This window comes from Sorex araneus, chromosome 5 (assembly GCF_027595985.1).
Source record: "Sorex araneus isolate mSorAra2 chromosome 5, mSorAra2.pri, whole genome shotgun sequence".
In the NCBI taxonomy this organism is placed as follows: Eukaryota; Metazoa; Chordata; class Mammalia; order Eulipotyphla; family Soricidae; genus Sorex; species Sorex araneus.
The window spans coordinates 142,206,682-142,221,031 of NC_073306.1; the positions used below are offsets into that span (position 1 = coordinate 142,206,682).

At 60.0% G+C, this 14,350-nt stretch overlaps 1 pseudogene; it reads right to left on the reverse strand.

Moving 5' to 3' along the window:
• The window catches only part of LOC129405011 (uncharacterized), a 195,889-nt pseudogene that overhangs the window by 101,937 nt on the left and 79,602 nt on the right, over positions 1–14,350 (reverse strand).

Sequence of the window (14,350 nt, forward strand, 5' to 3'; positions counted from 1 at the left end):
CATGGATGGTCTGTGTGTGCTGTATGATGTGTGTGTGCTGTGTGTGTATGTGTGTGTGTGGATGCTCTCTGTGTGTGCTATGTATATGATGTGTGTGTGTGTGTGAAGAGCTCCAGAACGACGTGCTCTGCTGTTGCTCGTGGCCCTGTCTGGGCACTGGTCACCTCCCCCTGCTGGTCAACACTCCTTGCTCAGTGCCCCTCTGAGCCGACTTGCTCGTCACTCATCTTCTGAGAACTTCTGAGTCCTTTTCTCTTATTCATGGCGCTGACCACAATCACACACTGTCCCCCTTTGGGGGCTGCCCGGGTTGCCTGTCCATGTTGTGAGTCCGTGTCCATGTCCCAATCTCCGGGGCTGCTTCCTGGCAGGCGGGCGTGGGTCAGAGGCTCCAGCTGGCCTCCGTTCCACCTGTCCCTGAGCCTGGACACCGGAGGACTCAAGGTGACTATGGTTTTGAACAAAATGTCCTATATTGGGCCAAACAAGCAATTGAAAAATAAAATATTTCATGTCCATTTAACCCTTCTCTAGTCCTCTCCGTTTCTTCGCGACTTCGTGGCTTCGCGACGATGGTGCTGGCCCCGGCGGGGATGGCGGTCGGAGGCTGGTGCGGAGGCTGGTGCGGAGGCTGGCGGGGGGCTGGCGGGAGGGGGGGCGGGCCCAGCTGCGTCACCTTCGGCCACCTGTTCGGCTTCGCTGGCAAGGCTGGGCCTTCGCTGTGGCAGCTTCCGAGGAAGTGACCTCTGCACTGATGGCCACCGTGATCGTTGCCCTTAGGGTGCCCCTGCATGCTGCTAGAGTAGGGAGCAGCTGGGAAGGGAGCCAGGCAGTGGTGGGTCACAATGGTATGTGGGTCTTAGTACTTCCGGGGGGGGGTCCACTTTCAAATGTAGCAGACACGAGGGAGGGTGGGAACAGAGACCAGAAAGAGAGAGGAGAGGGAGGAGGGAGAGGGAAGGAGAGAGGGAGAGAGGAAGAGAGAGAGGGAGGGAGAGGGATAGAGAGGGGGAGAGAGAGGGGGAGAAAGGGAGAGAGGAGACAGAAACAGAGAGAGGAAAAGGGAGACAGAGAGGAGAGGGGAGAGAGAGGGAGAGAGAGGAGAGAGAAGGGAAGAAAAGGGGAAAGAGAGAGGGAGGAAAAGAAGACAGAGGGGGAGAGAGAGGGAGAGAGAGACGGAAAGGACAAGAGAGAGGGAGGGAGAGGGATAGAGAGGGGGAGAGAGAGAGGGAGGGAGAGGGATAGAGAGGGGGAGAGAGAGAGGGAGAAAGGGAGAGAGGAGACAGAAGCGAAGAGAGAAGAGGGGAGAGAGAGAGGAGGGGAGAGAGAGGGAGAGAGAAGAGGAGAGAAGGGGAGAAAAGGGGAGAGAGAGGGAGGAAAAGGAGACAGAGGGGGAGAGAGAGAGGAAGAGAGAGGGAGAGAGAGAAGGGGAGAGAAGGGGAGAGAGGGAGGAAGAGGAGACAGAGGGGGAGAGAGAGAGGGAGAGAGAGGGAGAGAGAGAGAGAAGGGGAGAGAAGGGGAGTGAGAGGGAGGAAAAGGAGACAGAGGGGGAGAGAGAGGGAGAGAGGGGGAGAGAGAGAGACGGAGAGCGGAGGATGGGGAGAGGAGATGGCGAGAGGAGAGGGGGCCAGGAGCGAGCAGGGGAGAGGGAGCAGAGGGGCAACAGAGAGAGAGCATGGGTGGGGAGGGCGGAGGTGGGGCGTGGTGCGTGCGGCCACACTGTGGGCCTCGCAGGGTCTTCTCAGCGGCTGGAGCACCTTTGTCATTAGCATGCGGCATGAGCGTCATGCTTGACTTTTACATTATTGCTCGAGCTATTACCGTGCATGCATTATTTATGTGGTTGGCTATCATGGAGAAAAGGCAAGCAATTTACTTGTCAAAACACATTAGAATGCATGACTTTAAATCAGAGTCGCATGGGTTGGTAAAAAGCTATAATAAATGCACTTTGGCTAATATGTTAGTGTCACGCCGTTCGAGAAGGCCACCGTATTGACTGAGGCCGTCTGGAGCACTCCCGAGCAGACCAGCACTCCCGATTATTCACACTTTGCTTTTAATTGCATAATAGTAAACTGTTTATCGCGTTCTTCTCTCCGTAGCGGGTTACTGTGAGTTCCTGCTGACGGGGGCCGCAGAGTGGGTCGCTGGGTCTGCTCACAGCCCCCAGCCACCCGTCTGGCCGTGGGAGTGTGGGTGCCGGCTCGGGCCACCTGGTCTCCGGGCACCGTCCACTCTCAGAGACTCTAACTGCCCTTAGGCTCCTGGCATGCGTGTGGACTCTGGGCGGGCTGGTGGCCCCCGGGCGGCCTCCCCCTGTGGGGAGGGTGACCAGGCCGTGCCCTCTGTCCATCCCACCAGACGCAGAGGAAGGGACGCACGGCCGCCTGCAGCCGGGGTCTCGCGCTCGGCTGAGCACTGACTCCTGGCCACGCAGCTCCTGAGATCCCAGGCTCCGAACTCACGGCCACTTGTGGCTGGGAACGAGGGGTTCGAGGGCTGGCTGAGCCCTGGGTGCTGCGCTGAGTGCCCTGCCGGCCGGGGTCGGTGCCCGGGGCCCCTGTGGGAGCCTGGCTCTCCCTCGGGCGTGGCAGCAGTCAGCAGCGCAGGTTGTGGGTGCGTGGGGGACTCGAGTGCTGCCTCAGTTTCCCCAGCGCCTCTCCTGGGCTGACGGGGCAGTGGGCAGCGCGGGGTCCGGTTCCTGGCAGGCTCCATGCTCCACTCCGTATTCCCTCACTCGCCCACGAGCACCGTGGCTCCCAGCGGGAGTCTCCTTGTGCTGCAGGCCCGGAGGGGCGGTGCTCCCCCCTGCCACCGAGCACAGCTGGCCGCCTCGGCCACTCCGCCGGGCACTGAGAGCTCCTGCTCGGCAGCGGCACACCGATGGCTCGAACCCTGTCCGGGTGTGGCGATGGCTGCTCACCTCTTCTCCCGACCTCTGACTTCTGACCCCTTGACCCCCACCCCTCACCCTCGCTCCCACATTTAGGTGAGAGGTGGTGTCTCTCCCAGTGATGGGAGTCAGGACCGCCTGGCGTGGGGACGAGCACGCGTGGGCCCCGCCTGAACCTGGCGTGGAGACGAGCACGGGGTGGGGGGGGCGGCTGCCCGGAGGGCGGGCTGGAGGACATCTGCTCACCTCTAATGCAGTTCCCTGCTCGCTTGCTTCCCGGCAGGGCCCTGCACCCCCAGGAGCCTCTGTCCGAGGCGGGGCTGCGGGAGGGGCCCCCCACGCCGCCCTCGACGCCCACACCGAGCCGTGTGCCACTCGGAGCGACGCTGATGGGGCGAGGGGACACGCTCTTGTCAACTGAGGGAGGAAGGGGAGACATGGCAGAGACCGCGAGCAGAGGGACTCGTGAGAACCACCCGCCCCGGCACAGCTCAGCATCCGCCTTCTCGCTGCCACGTGGGCTGGCTCCCACACTGGCTGTCCCCGAGGCTCAGGTATGAGCCAGGGGCATTTCTAAGAGCAGACAGGGAGCAGGCCTACCGCGGGCCACAGCTGACTCGAGCAAGGGACATTACTGCCCCTTGGTCTCCCAGAGGCCCTAATCTAAGCTGAGGGACCGAGGAGCAGGTTGCCATGGTGAATGTGTGGTGCTCGGTGCCCAGTACTCAGCACCCAGTTCTCAGTGCTCAGTGCTCAGTATTCAGTGCTTGGTGCTCAATGCTCAGTGCTCAGAGCTGGTTCTCAGGTGCGCCTCTCCCCTCGCAGCCTCCCTGACCTGAAGGCGGCTTCCTCTGCCGGGTGCAGGCACGTGGGCTTCCACCTCTCCCTCTGCAGTGGCCTCGTGGCCTGGCCACGCAAGGGGCTTCCAGAAGAGGGTGCTCTCCCTTCCCCTCTGCCTTGGTTTCCCTCCATCCTTGGAAGGTTCCAGGGTCTGCTGGAGAGCGGCCCCTCACCCCTCACGCCCCGCCTCCGCCCTGCAGAGCCGGCCAGTGTTCGCTCTCGGAGCTGAGCGGAACGTGTGCCTGCCGGTGCCCGGCCACAGTCCCTCCCGTTTGTCTTGAGAGGGACATGGCCCCTGGCCACCCCCAGCCCATGCTGTCCGGCACCCCCTACCACGCGGAAGCCACGAAAAGCTGGAAACAGTAAATGTGCGAAAACAAAGCAGCCGCGAGTGTGGGGCCCTGTGGGGCACGGGGGTCTCCCAGCAGACCCCCGAGGACACCGCAGCTCCGCAGGCCTGTCAGGACCGAGGCTCAGTCCCCACCCCGGGCAGGCCCAGGAGAGCGCGGCTCTCAGGAGGGAGCGACGGTTGGCTGGAGGCCAGAGGACGCACCCAGGGCCCCGCGGCCACTGGCTCTGCTTGGGGAAGCGCCAGCATCGGGGAGCCGTGGGGGAGATGCAGACACTCCAGAAGGACCAGAAAGGTTCAGGCTAGTCAAGAAGGTACACTGGACACGTCAACAGCACGCCAGTGATCTCCTGCAGGGCGGCTACGGGCCCGGGGTAAGCACGGCTCTCTCCACATACTTCCCTCTAAGGAACCACTTTTTAAAATCATTTCCAGTGGTTTATTCATCACAAACAACGCAATAGAAATGATTTCAGTTCTGCCCTGGGGCAGGGGCTGGGATTTGGAATGGGAACATCTGGAATAGGGTGGTGGGAAGGTGTCATGGTGGTGGGTTGGTGCTCGAATATTAAATGTAATCAATATTGTGAACAACTTTATAAGAATGAAATAAAATAGAAAAAAAATACTGACACATGAAAACAGCAGTGGGTGTATGGGAGACTAATGGTAACAGTCCTGTAACCCTCTGCGCGCGCGCGCACACACACACACACACACACACACACACACACACACACACTCATGCACTCACTCACATCTATTATTTTCCTATCTACGTGAATAAAACAGCCTATTTTAAAATCATACTAATGGGGGAGGCAAATAGGGGTGCAGGGGCCGGGAGAGGGGAGGGAACACCGGAAGGGGTTGGTGCTGTGAGACCCTATACCTGAAACCTAATCATGAGTGACTTTGTGATTTCAGTGACTAAAAGAATTAATAATTCTATAAAAATCAAATTATAAAACAACGTTAGCAAAATAGAAGGAAATGATTCAAGAATAAAAATAGAAATGTGGAAATTGAAACACTAATACTATTAAGAGGAACTCTTAATAAAATGCTCAATTCTCCAGCAATTGTTCATGGAAAAAGGAATATAAAAATAAGCTTGAGTAGCAACATGTTTGGGGGTATCACAACAAAGACATTTTAACTGTAAGAGAATCTGGTGGACGAGTTTGCGTTAGTGCATCGCAGTTACGGTAAACCGGGTAGTTTGAGAGACACACTCAAAGAACGGCCAATTCGGAGTCAGGGCTGCGAGTGAAACCCTGACTCAGGCTCTGGCCGGTGGCTCTCCTCACCCACTCCGGGGCCGCCCGGGCCGGAGGAGGCACCTGCCGGTCATCAGGCCCCGCCCCCTGGACCCTGCTGCTGGACGCCAGCAGACAGGCGGAGAGAAAAGACAGTGCCGGGAAGGGCTGGTGAGACGACAGCCATCAAGTTGGTCAGCTGCGGGAGACCGGGGCAGGGGGGAGGGGGGCGGGGGAGAGTGGCCACGGCAAGGAAAGGCCACAGGTGAGGGACGCAGCGGGAGAGCAGCATGGCCAGCGGTCACTGCAGCCTCCAGCACCTCTCCCGCGTCTCCCTCAGGCAGCGCGTCCTGACCACCCGGCAAAGCCCTGCTGGCATCTTGGACGTTTGTGGGCAGCCCAGAGTGGCCAGTGACGCCCTCTCCAGCCCAATGGCCTGTGGGTCAGCTGGACAGGGGCCCGGCACAGGGGCCTGCTGCGCCGTCCTCCTCCAGCTCTGGAGTGCGTCTCCCTGCTGTGCTGCTTCTTCCTGCACTGTCAATAGACCCCGTTTGCATCTGGGGGTGATGCAGGTTCCAGAACCTTCTGGAAAGGTGAAGCATAGACCTGGGGACCTTAGTTCTTTGGGGCTGCACACCTTGGCATTGCCGATGAGTGTGAGGGCAGGGGAACAGGGCACAGTGCAGAAGGCCGGGTGCAGGGTGCAGAGAGCAGGGTAAGAGGGCAGGATGCAGAGGGCAGAGGGCAGAGGGCAGGGTGCAGAGGGCACGGTGCAGAGTACAGGGTGCAGTGGGCAGGGTCAGGGTGCAGAGTGGAGAGGGCATGATGCAGAGTACATGATGCAGTGGGCAGGGGGCAGGATGAAGAGTGCAGAGGGCAGGGTGCAGGGTGCAGAGGGCAGGGCTAGAGTGCAGAAGGCAAGGCTAGGGTGTAGAGGGCAGAGAGCAGGGGTAGGGTGCAGAGGGCAGGGGTAGGGCGCAGAGGGCAGGGGTAGGGTGCAGAGGGCAGGGGCAGGGCGCAGAGGGCAGGGGTAGGGCGCAGAGGGCAGGGGTAGGGCGCAGAGGGCAGGGGTAGGGCGCAGAGGGCAGGGGTAGGGTGCAGAGGGCAGGGGTAGGGTGCAGAGGGCAGGGTGTGTGGGTGCTAGTCCAGCAAGTATGCAGGGCTGCGTCCCTGTGAGCTGTGCTGGCTGGCCCTTGGCCCCTCCCCTCTCTGATGGTGGCCGTGGCCGGGCCCTTCTCCGGGCTGCAGCGCTGGGCGTGGCTTCTCCTGGCCCGTGTCCTGGAGCTCTCTGGTCCTGGAGACCGACGTCGCTGCTTTAGGAAGGTCAGGTGTGGGGCGCGTCCCTTAACCCCTCACCCCCAAACCACCAGCACTTCCCTTCCGCCCGGCAGCTCGATATTCCGAGTTTCAGTCTCTGGTGCTCAGAATCGGCTTCTGGCCCAGGGACGTCGTTTGTCTCCGCCACATGGGCCCCTGCCCTGTGTCAGGAATCAGGTGCTGGAACAAACACAACGGCCAGCAGCTTCTGTCCCCACGGCCGCTCTGCCGTTCGAGTTGGGCGAGAGGAACCCAGCTCCACCCCTGCAAAGCACCCATCACTGTTCCAGCCGGTCTCTTGGCACATGCATTAGACTAAGTCTGAGTCTCATTTCCCCTCGACATGACAGTGACATGGGGCTGCACATGGGAGAACAGGCGTCCATGCTCTGCGGCCCCCCACAGGCCTCTCCTGGGGTCTCCCCCGGCCTCCTGCCTGTCCCCAGGTGTCCTTTACCTGTCCACCTCCAAGCCTGCCTCAGTAGCACACCCCTTTCAAAGCTGTGTGCTGTGATTGCGTTTTGCATTTTGTTTTCACTTGCCCGGTGCCAGTATATGCAACTGTAGTACGCCTCAGTTTTGAAATTTTAAAAGAAAATATTCTCGGAGAGTCTTTCCTGTGTTTGACCCATCTACCTCTACATGATTCCAGAAGTATTTCCTTGCCACTTGCAAACTTTTCCTATTTTCTGTCCTTGGATTTTCCTTATCTTGCTCTACTCCTTTTTCCTGATACATTCTATTTATTTGTATATTTTTCAAGAGGTGGTGTCTGCACACTTGAACGCTGGGAATATGTCAATAGAAGATAGAAAATTCTCTTGCACTTCTGTCGAGTAGGGCGCTGTGTGGCCCTTCCGTGGTGCTAGGAGAACGCACGGTCGCATCTTTTAGCATTTCTGTGGTTATACAGCACAGGAGGAGGAACTGGTTCACCGTCGTTGGATACTTTCACGGATCTTACAGGCAGCAGAAACTCAATGCTGTGGACAATTACTATTGTTCACGTGGAGGGATTTGTTCTCAGTGCTACCACCAGTTGTGTAATATTGTAATGGCACCAAAAGCAACAAAAATGCAACAGCAAGGAGAACAGCAAGAGGAAATTGTGATTAGTATCTCGGTCCACTGAGGTAGAACTTCAGGTCAGTCTTGAGGTCCATATGGACACAGCACGTGTGGCGCTGGGCGCATTCAGTTATTTTGCAGATGGCTCGGCTGTATCTTAGGAAGTGTGTTGTAAGTCACGCTTTAACTCGGGCATGGTCTGGGCTCAGAGAGTTTATGGCACCCTTGTAACTGATGCCAGGCGAGCTCGGGTCACCACCAGCCCCACGCCAGTCTATAGATCTCCCTGCGTCCTGTGTCCTAACGGGCGGGGAAGCGCAGTCGACCCCACTTGGCTCTCGGGGCACTTTGCGAGGGTCCCTGGCCTGCCAGGAGCAGAGGGAAGAGGCGTCTTTCCCTCTGGGTTTGGGGATGCAGCCTTTCGCTTCCAGAGTGGATGTAGTAACACGGACAGAATATATTTGTCTGTCGATTCATCAGGGAGTGAGACTTGTGTAATGCGCACCGCGATTAGTCGGGATGCAATCGAGATCGGTAATTAATACCACCATCTGGAAGCAGCCCCAATTACGGGAACAAAGCCCGCGCTCAGGAGACAGCTGCTGGCCGGGCGCGCGGGCGAGAGGAATAGCAAAGACACAGACCCCGCGGGTGGGCTCACACCGCAGCCTGGGAGTGGGTCTGAAGCTCAGACTGTGGGCCCTCGGGGGGCGGGGGGCCGCCTCCCAGCAACCCTTTCCTTTTGTGTCTCTAACTCGGGGAGTGGAAGGTTACACCGGTGTGGCCCAGAGCGTGGCCCGGGGTGTGACCCAGGCCCAGAGCCGTGCGCGGGCTCCAGGTCCGTATGAAACGGTGCCTCTCCCAGGGAGCTGGGCGCAGGCGGCACCCCAACGCAGCACACGCTAAGAGGGTGAGTGGGGAGGGGGCGGCTTTGGGGCCACTGCAGGGTAGGGGTGAGGCGGGAGCACTGTATGCTGAGACTGTCGTGAGCAAGGCTGCGGGTCACGGCGCCTGACTCAGGATCCGGAGTGGAGAAAGACCGGGCGGGTGAGTGGCTGCCGTCCCTGCTGGGGGCAGGAGGCCGCCAGTGCCCCCTGCCGCCACCCTGCACACTTCGGCCCCGACCGCTGGGCACCCGGCTGAGCTCAGCAGGCCGCTCACGGCGCTCTGGGCCTTGCTCCTGTGGCCGGTCCCGAGGTCAGCGCTGCCCGGCAGGGTCCCTCGGCTCCCCATCCTGCCCCCCGGGCCGCCTTGCGATCTGGAGTCAGCTGTTGGTTCTTTGCTCCCCTCGGTTCAGAGAAACATTTTTCACGGGGGAACCACAGAGTTAGGGTGGGAGGTCTAGAAGTAGTGCAGAGAGCGGGGGGGGGGGGCGAGGCGTTCCCCCAGGCCTGTGCGGCCCTCCCTCCGCTTCTCCTTGGCCATGTCTGCGGGGGTCTTAACCTGCACGCCGTTCGCCGTTCCTCCGTTCCTCCTAGTGCCACTGACAGCCGTAGTTAGGGCCTTGGTCTTCGACTATCCCAGAACATGGACCAGACTTCCAGAATAGGACGGTCGCTGGGGTTGTGCACCTCAGCTCACTCCCAGCTCTGTGCTCAGGGCTCACTCCCAGCTCTGTGCTCAGGCTCACTCCCGGCTCTGTGCTCAGGCTCACTCCCGGCTCTGTGCTCAGGGCTCACTCCCAGCTCTGTGCTCAGGGCTCACTCCCGGCTCTGTGCTCAGGGCTCACTCCCGGCTCTGTGCTCAGGCTCACTCCCGGCTCTGTGCTCAGGGCTCACTCCCGGCTCTGTGCTCACTCTGTGCTCAGGGCTCACTCCCGGCTCTGTGCTCAGGGCTCACTCCCGGCTCTGTGCTCAGGGCTCACTCCCGGCTCTGTGCTCAGGGCTCACTCCCGGCTCTGTGCACAGGGCTCACTCCTAGCTCTGTGCTCAGGCTCACTCCTGGCTCTGTGCTCAGGGCTCACTCCCGGCTCTGTGCTCAGGGCTCACTCCCGGCTCTGTGCTCAGGGCTCACTCCCGGCTCTGTGCTCAGACTCACTCCCGGCTCTGTGCTCAGGGCTCACTCCCGGCTCTGTGCTCAGGCTCACTCCCGGCTCTGTGCTCAGGCTCACTCCCGGCTCTGTGCACAGGGCTCACTCCTGGCTCTGTGCTCAGGCTCACTCCTGGCTCTGTGCTCAGGGCTCACTCCCGGCTCTGTGCTCAGGGCTCACTCCCGGCTCTGTGCTCAGGGTCACTCCTGGCTCTGCTCACTCCTGGAGGGGCTGGGATGGCCATACAGGGTCCCAGGGGTGAGCCCTGGCGAGCTGCATGTGATAGATGCCCCCTTTGCCTGTGCGTCTCCCCTGTGAGCTCCAGTGCTCCCAGGGCACCTCTTCTTCTCACTCTCCCTCCCACCACGTCCCGGTCTGCTCCCTGGGACCATGCTCCGGGTGCGGTTGCCACTGCCGGAGGGTCCCGGGTGGGCCTGGGGCCCTGTCAGGCCCTGCAGACCCAGCGTGAGCACCGAGCTGGCAGGAGAGGGTCCCCACGGCCGCACGCCCTCCGGGGCGCGCGGGGGCCTGCAGGCCTGCCTGCTCGGGCCTCCCACTGCGCCCTGCTCCACCTTGACTTTCATCTCTGCTGCTCCATCCATAAAGGCATTTCACACCAACGTTTCATTGGCATTCAGTGCGCATGTGTGGGGATTTTTACCAGAAATCCAATAAGCAATATTTGCAATATTATAGCTGCCGAGATATTATTACCCAGGCAATAAAATTTGGGGAGAATATTGAAGCTTGAAGGAAAACTGCTGGCCAAGGTTAAGAGTCTCTGCTTTCTTTACTGCCGATGGCTCCATGAATCATCCATTTCGTCTGCTCCTCCGGGTGCTTGGCTTCATTTCCCAGGTTTCTCGCTTCTAACCGGGGCTTGTGCGCCTTCTGAGCATTTGTGCCAGGAGCACGGCCGAGTTTCTAACTCCTTCATCACCGAGGTTCTTCCTAGTCAAGAAGTTTCATTTCCTCAAAGAAGTTTCCTCTGAATTTCCTTCTCCTGAATGTCTCGCCCCAGGGGGTCGTGCGTGTTTATCATCCCTCTGTCAGTAAGGAGGGGCCCCTCCCACAGCGACACCCTTGGGCGTCTGGGGCACCCCTTAGCTTAGGGCTGCCCATGCAGGCCTTGGGCAGTGTTAGGGGGTCGGTCTGCATTCTCAGCACTGCCGTGAGTGTCCCCACCGTGTCCACGGGCTGCACTGGACCTGCATAGCGGCTTTGTCCTGGAGGGCCGGTGGGCCCTGCGTGCTTCCGTCCTGACATCCTGTCCCAGAAGGCGGCCTTGGCTTATCCTGGCCTGCCCGTGGCCTCCCTGTGGCCTTCCTGTGGCCTGCCCATGGTCTGCCCATGATCTCCCTGTGGCCTGCTCATGGCCTGCCCGTGGTCTGCCTGTGGCCTCCCTGTGGCCTGCCCATGGCCTCCCCATGACCTTCCTGTGGCCTTCCTGTGCCCTTCCCGTGGCTTCCCCGTGGCCTGCCCGTGGCCTCCCCGTGGACAGGCCCCCCCAGGGCTCCTCAGGGACAGACTCTGCCGTGTGCATGAACACGCCAAGTGGTCTCCTGGCAGCCTCTGGTTTCCTAGGGGCCCTGTTGGCCCTGTGCCAACAGCTCTGCCTCGCGTCCCCGCCCTCTGCTGCCACCCGCTGTGTCCCCGGGCCTTGCGTCCTCTGCAGGGGCCCGTGTCTGCGCTGGCGGCCCCCGGGCTCACTGCGCCTTCCCGTCCATCTGTCCCCGTCCTGCTGCCGAGGGCAACAGCCCCCTGGTGTTGGGGGTCCCGGGGCTGCCGTGGCTCTGGCCCTCCTCGCCCCAGTGCTCATGCCTGAGGTTTGGTGCCACACGCGGCGTCGCGGCCAGGGCCGGCCTGGCACAGTGTCCCTCGGCTCCACCAGGAGTCTGAGTGGGCGTTTCGTCCCCGCGTCTCATCCCGGCGTCTCGTCCCTCGAGGCAGGCTTCCGCGCCTGGTCCCAGCGGGCGGCGGCTTCTGCTCGCACCCGGGCTCCTTCCTCGCTCGGCTCCTGTCTCTGCTCTCCGTTCTGGGTCCAGGCCTGGGGTTGAAGTCCTGTTCATTGAGAGGAAACGGAACCTGGCGTTTCATTGAATCAGACATTTCTGTTTTCCGTTTCCTGAGCCTTGAACGTCCCCTGTACTCGGTGCTGTCTCGTCCCCTCGCTGCTCCGCGCTGGGTTTGGGCCTGTTTGCCAGCTGGCGGGGTGCAAAGTCAGACGGTGCCTGTCGTACCTTTCCTGCCTGTGAGGTCGGTTTTATCAGCCCGACGTTCTCTCCGGAACGCACTTGCCGCCTCTGCACAACGTGGTAAGGTTCTCAAGGCCTTACCCGGTTTCTGTATTTTTTTTAGCAATTAAGATTAAAAAAAATTTTTTTAATTGAATCACAGTGAGATATGAGATACAGTTACAAAGCTGTTCACGACTGGGTTTCAGTCACACAATGTTTCAACACCAGCCCTTCACCAGGGCACAGTCCCAGCAGCCAGTGACCCCAAGTTCCCTCCAGCTTCCTCTCCCCACCCTGTGCTGCCTGCCTCCAGAGCAGGTACTTCGTTCTCTCCCTCCCTCCCTCCCTCCCTCCCTCCCTCCCTCCCTCCCTCCCTCCCTCCCCCTCTCCCGCTCTCCCTCCCCCTCTCCCTCTCCCTCCCTCCCTCCCTCCCTCTCTCTCTCCCCCTTCCCTCCCTCCCTCCTTCTCCCTCTCTCCTCTCTTCCTCCCTCTCTCTCCCTCTCCCTCCCTTCCCCCTCTACCTATCTGCCTCTCTCCCCCTCTTCCTCTCTTTCCATCCCTCTCTCTTTCTCTCTCCTTCTCTCTCCCTCTTTCTCCCCCCCTCTCCACATCTGCCTATCTCTCCCCCTTTTATTCTCCCTCCTTCCCTCTCTCTCCCCCTCTATCCCCCTCCCCTCCCTCCCCCTCTCTCCCTTTCTCTCCCCCCTCTCCCTCTCTCTCCCCCTCTCTTTCCCTCTCTCTCCCCCTCTCTCCCTCTCTCTCCCCCTCTCTCTCCCTCTCTCCCACCCTCTCTCTCCCTCTCTCCCTCTTCCTCTTTTTCCCTCTCTCTCCCTCTTTCTCTCCCTCTCTCTCTCCTCCTCTCTCCTTCTCTTTTCCTCCCTCTTTCTCCCTCTCACTCCTTCCCTGTCTCTTCCCCCCTCCCTATCTGCATTTCTCTCCCCCTCTCTCTCCCTCTCTCTCCCCCTCTCTTTCCCTCTCTCTCTCCCTCTCTCCCACCCTCTCTCTCCCTCTCTCCCTCTTCCTCTTTTTCCCTCTCTCTCCCTTTCTCTCCCTCTCTCTCTCCTCCTCTCTCCTTCTCTCTTCCTCCCTCTTTCTCCCTCTCACTCCTTCCCTGCCTCTTTCCCCCTCTCTCCCTATCTGCATTTCTCTCCCCCTCTTCCTCTCTTTCCATCCCTCTTTTTCTCCCTCTCTCCTCTTTCTCCTTCTCTCTCCCTCTCTCTTCCCCCCTCTCCCCTTCTCTCCCTATCTGCCTCTCTCTCCCCCTTTTCCTCTTTCCATCTCTCTGTCCCTCCCTCACTCTCTCCCTCCTCCCACTCTCCCTCCCTCCCTCCCTCCCCTCTCTCTCCCTCTCCCCCCTCTCTCCTCTCTGTCTGTGGACTCATCATGGGCTGAGTTGTTTGTGTCCCTTACTGGTCCTGTGTTTTGATGTTGTAACTATTGAGCTACAAGGAAGGAAATTGCTGACAAAAGATGGATCTGCCGGGATGATGTAACAATTATAAATATATCTAACGGACGCAAGCGCGCAGCAGGAGCGAAGGAGCCAGGACACAGGGAGGCGGCGGGCGGGCCGGGCCGTTGCCGTGATGAATACATTCCCTCCGCGGCCGCCAACACCTTTTCTGCGGGCTTTGATGTCTAAGCAATGATGTGGTCGGATACAGAATTCTCTCCTGGAAATTATTCTCCCTCAGAAAATGAGATGATGGTCCTTTGCCTCGTGGCCACACATTGTCTGTTGTCGGTCTGGTTTTCACTCTTTTGAAGTAATTTTCTCCTCAGAGAAGCTTTTAGCCGTGTCGCCTGATCACGGGCAGGTTCATGTGCCCGCCGTGCCGAGACCACCCCCCCGGCATCTCGGTGTGGAATTGGTCTGGGTTGGGCTGGGCTATGCTGACTTTTAGGCACTGAGTGACTCCTGGCAGGCTCAGGGGACCATGCCGGGTGCAAGGCCGGCCCCTCCCTGCCATCCTCTGGCTCTGGGACCTGGAGCTGCTAATTAAACCTTTTCGCCCTGAACCCCCCTATCCCGGCCCGGGAGCCCCCTACCCACGTCTCTTTCCCCTATCCCGGCCCGGGAGCCCCCCTACCCACGTCTCTTTCCCCTATCCCGGCCCGGGAGCCCCCCTACCCACGTCTCTTTCCCCTATCCCGGCCCGGGAGCCCCCTACCCACGTCTCTTTCCCCTATCCCGGCCTGGGAGCCCCCTACCCACGTCTCTCGCCTGCGGGAATCTGTCGCCTCGCCTTCGCAGGTCAGACGATCTTGATTCCTAAGTCTCACGATTGCGTCTCATGCTGCAACGAACACTTTTCTGATCAGGACTTTGAGGCTGCGCCTGACCCCTGATCTGGG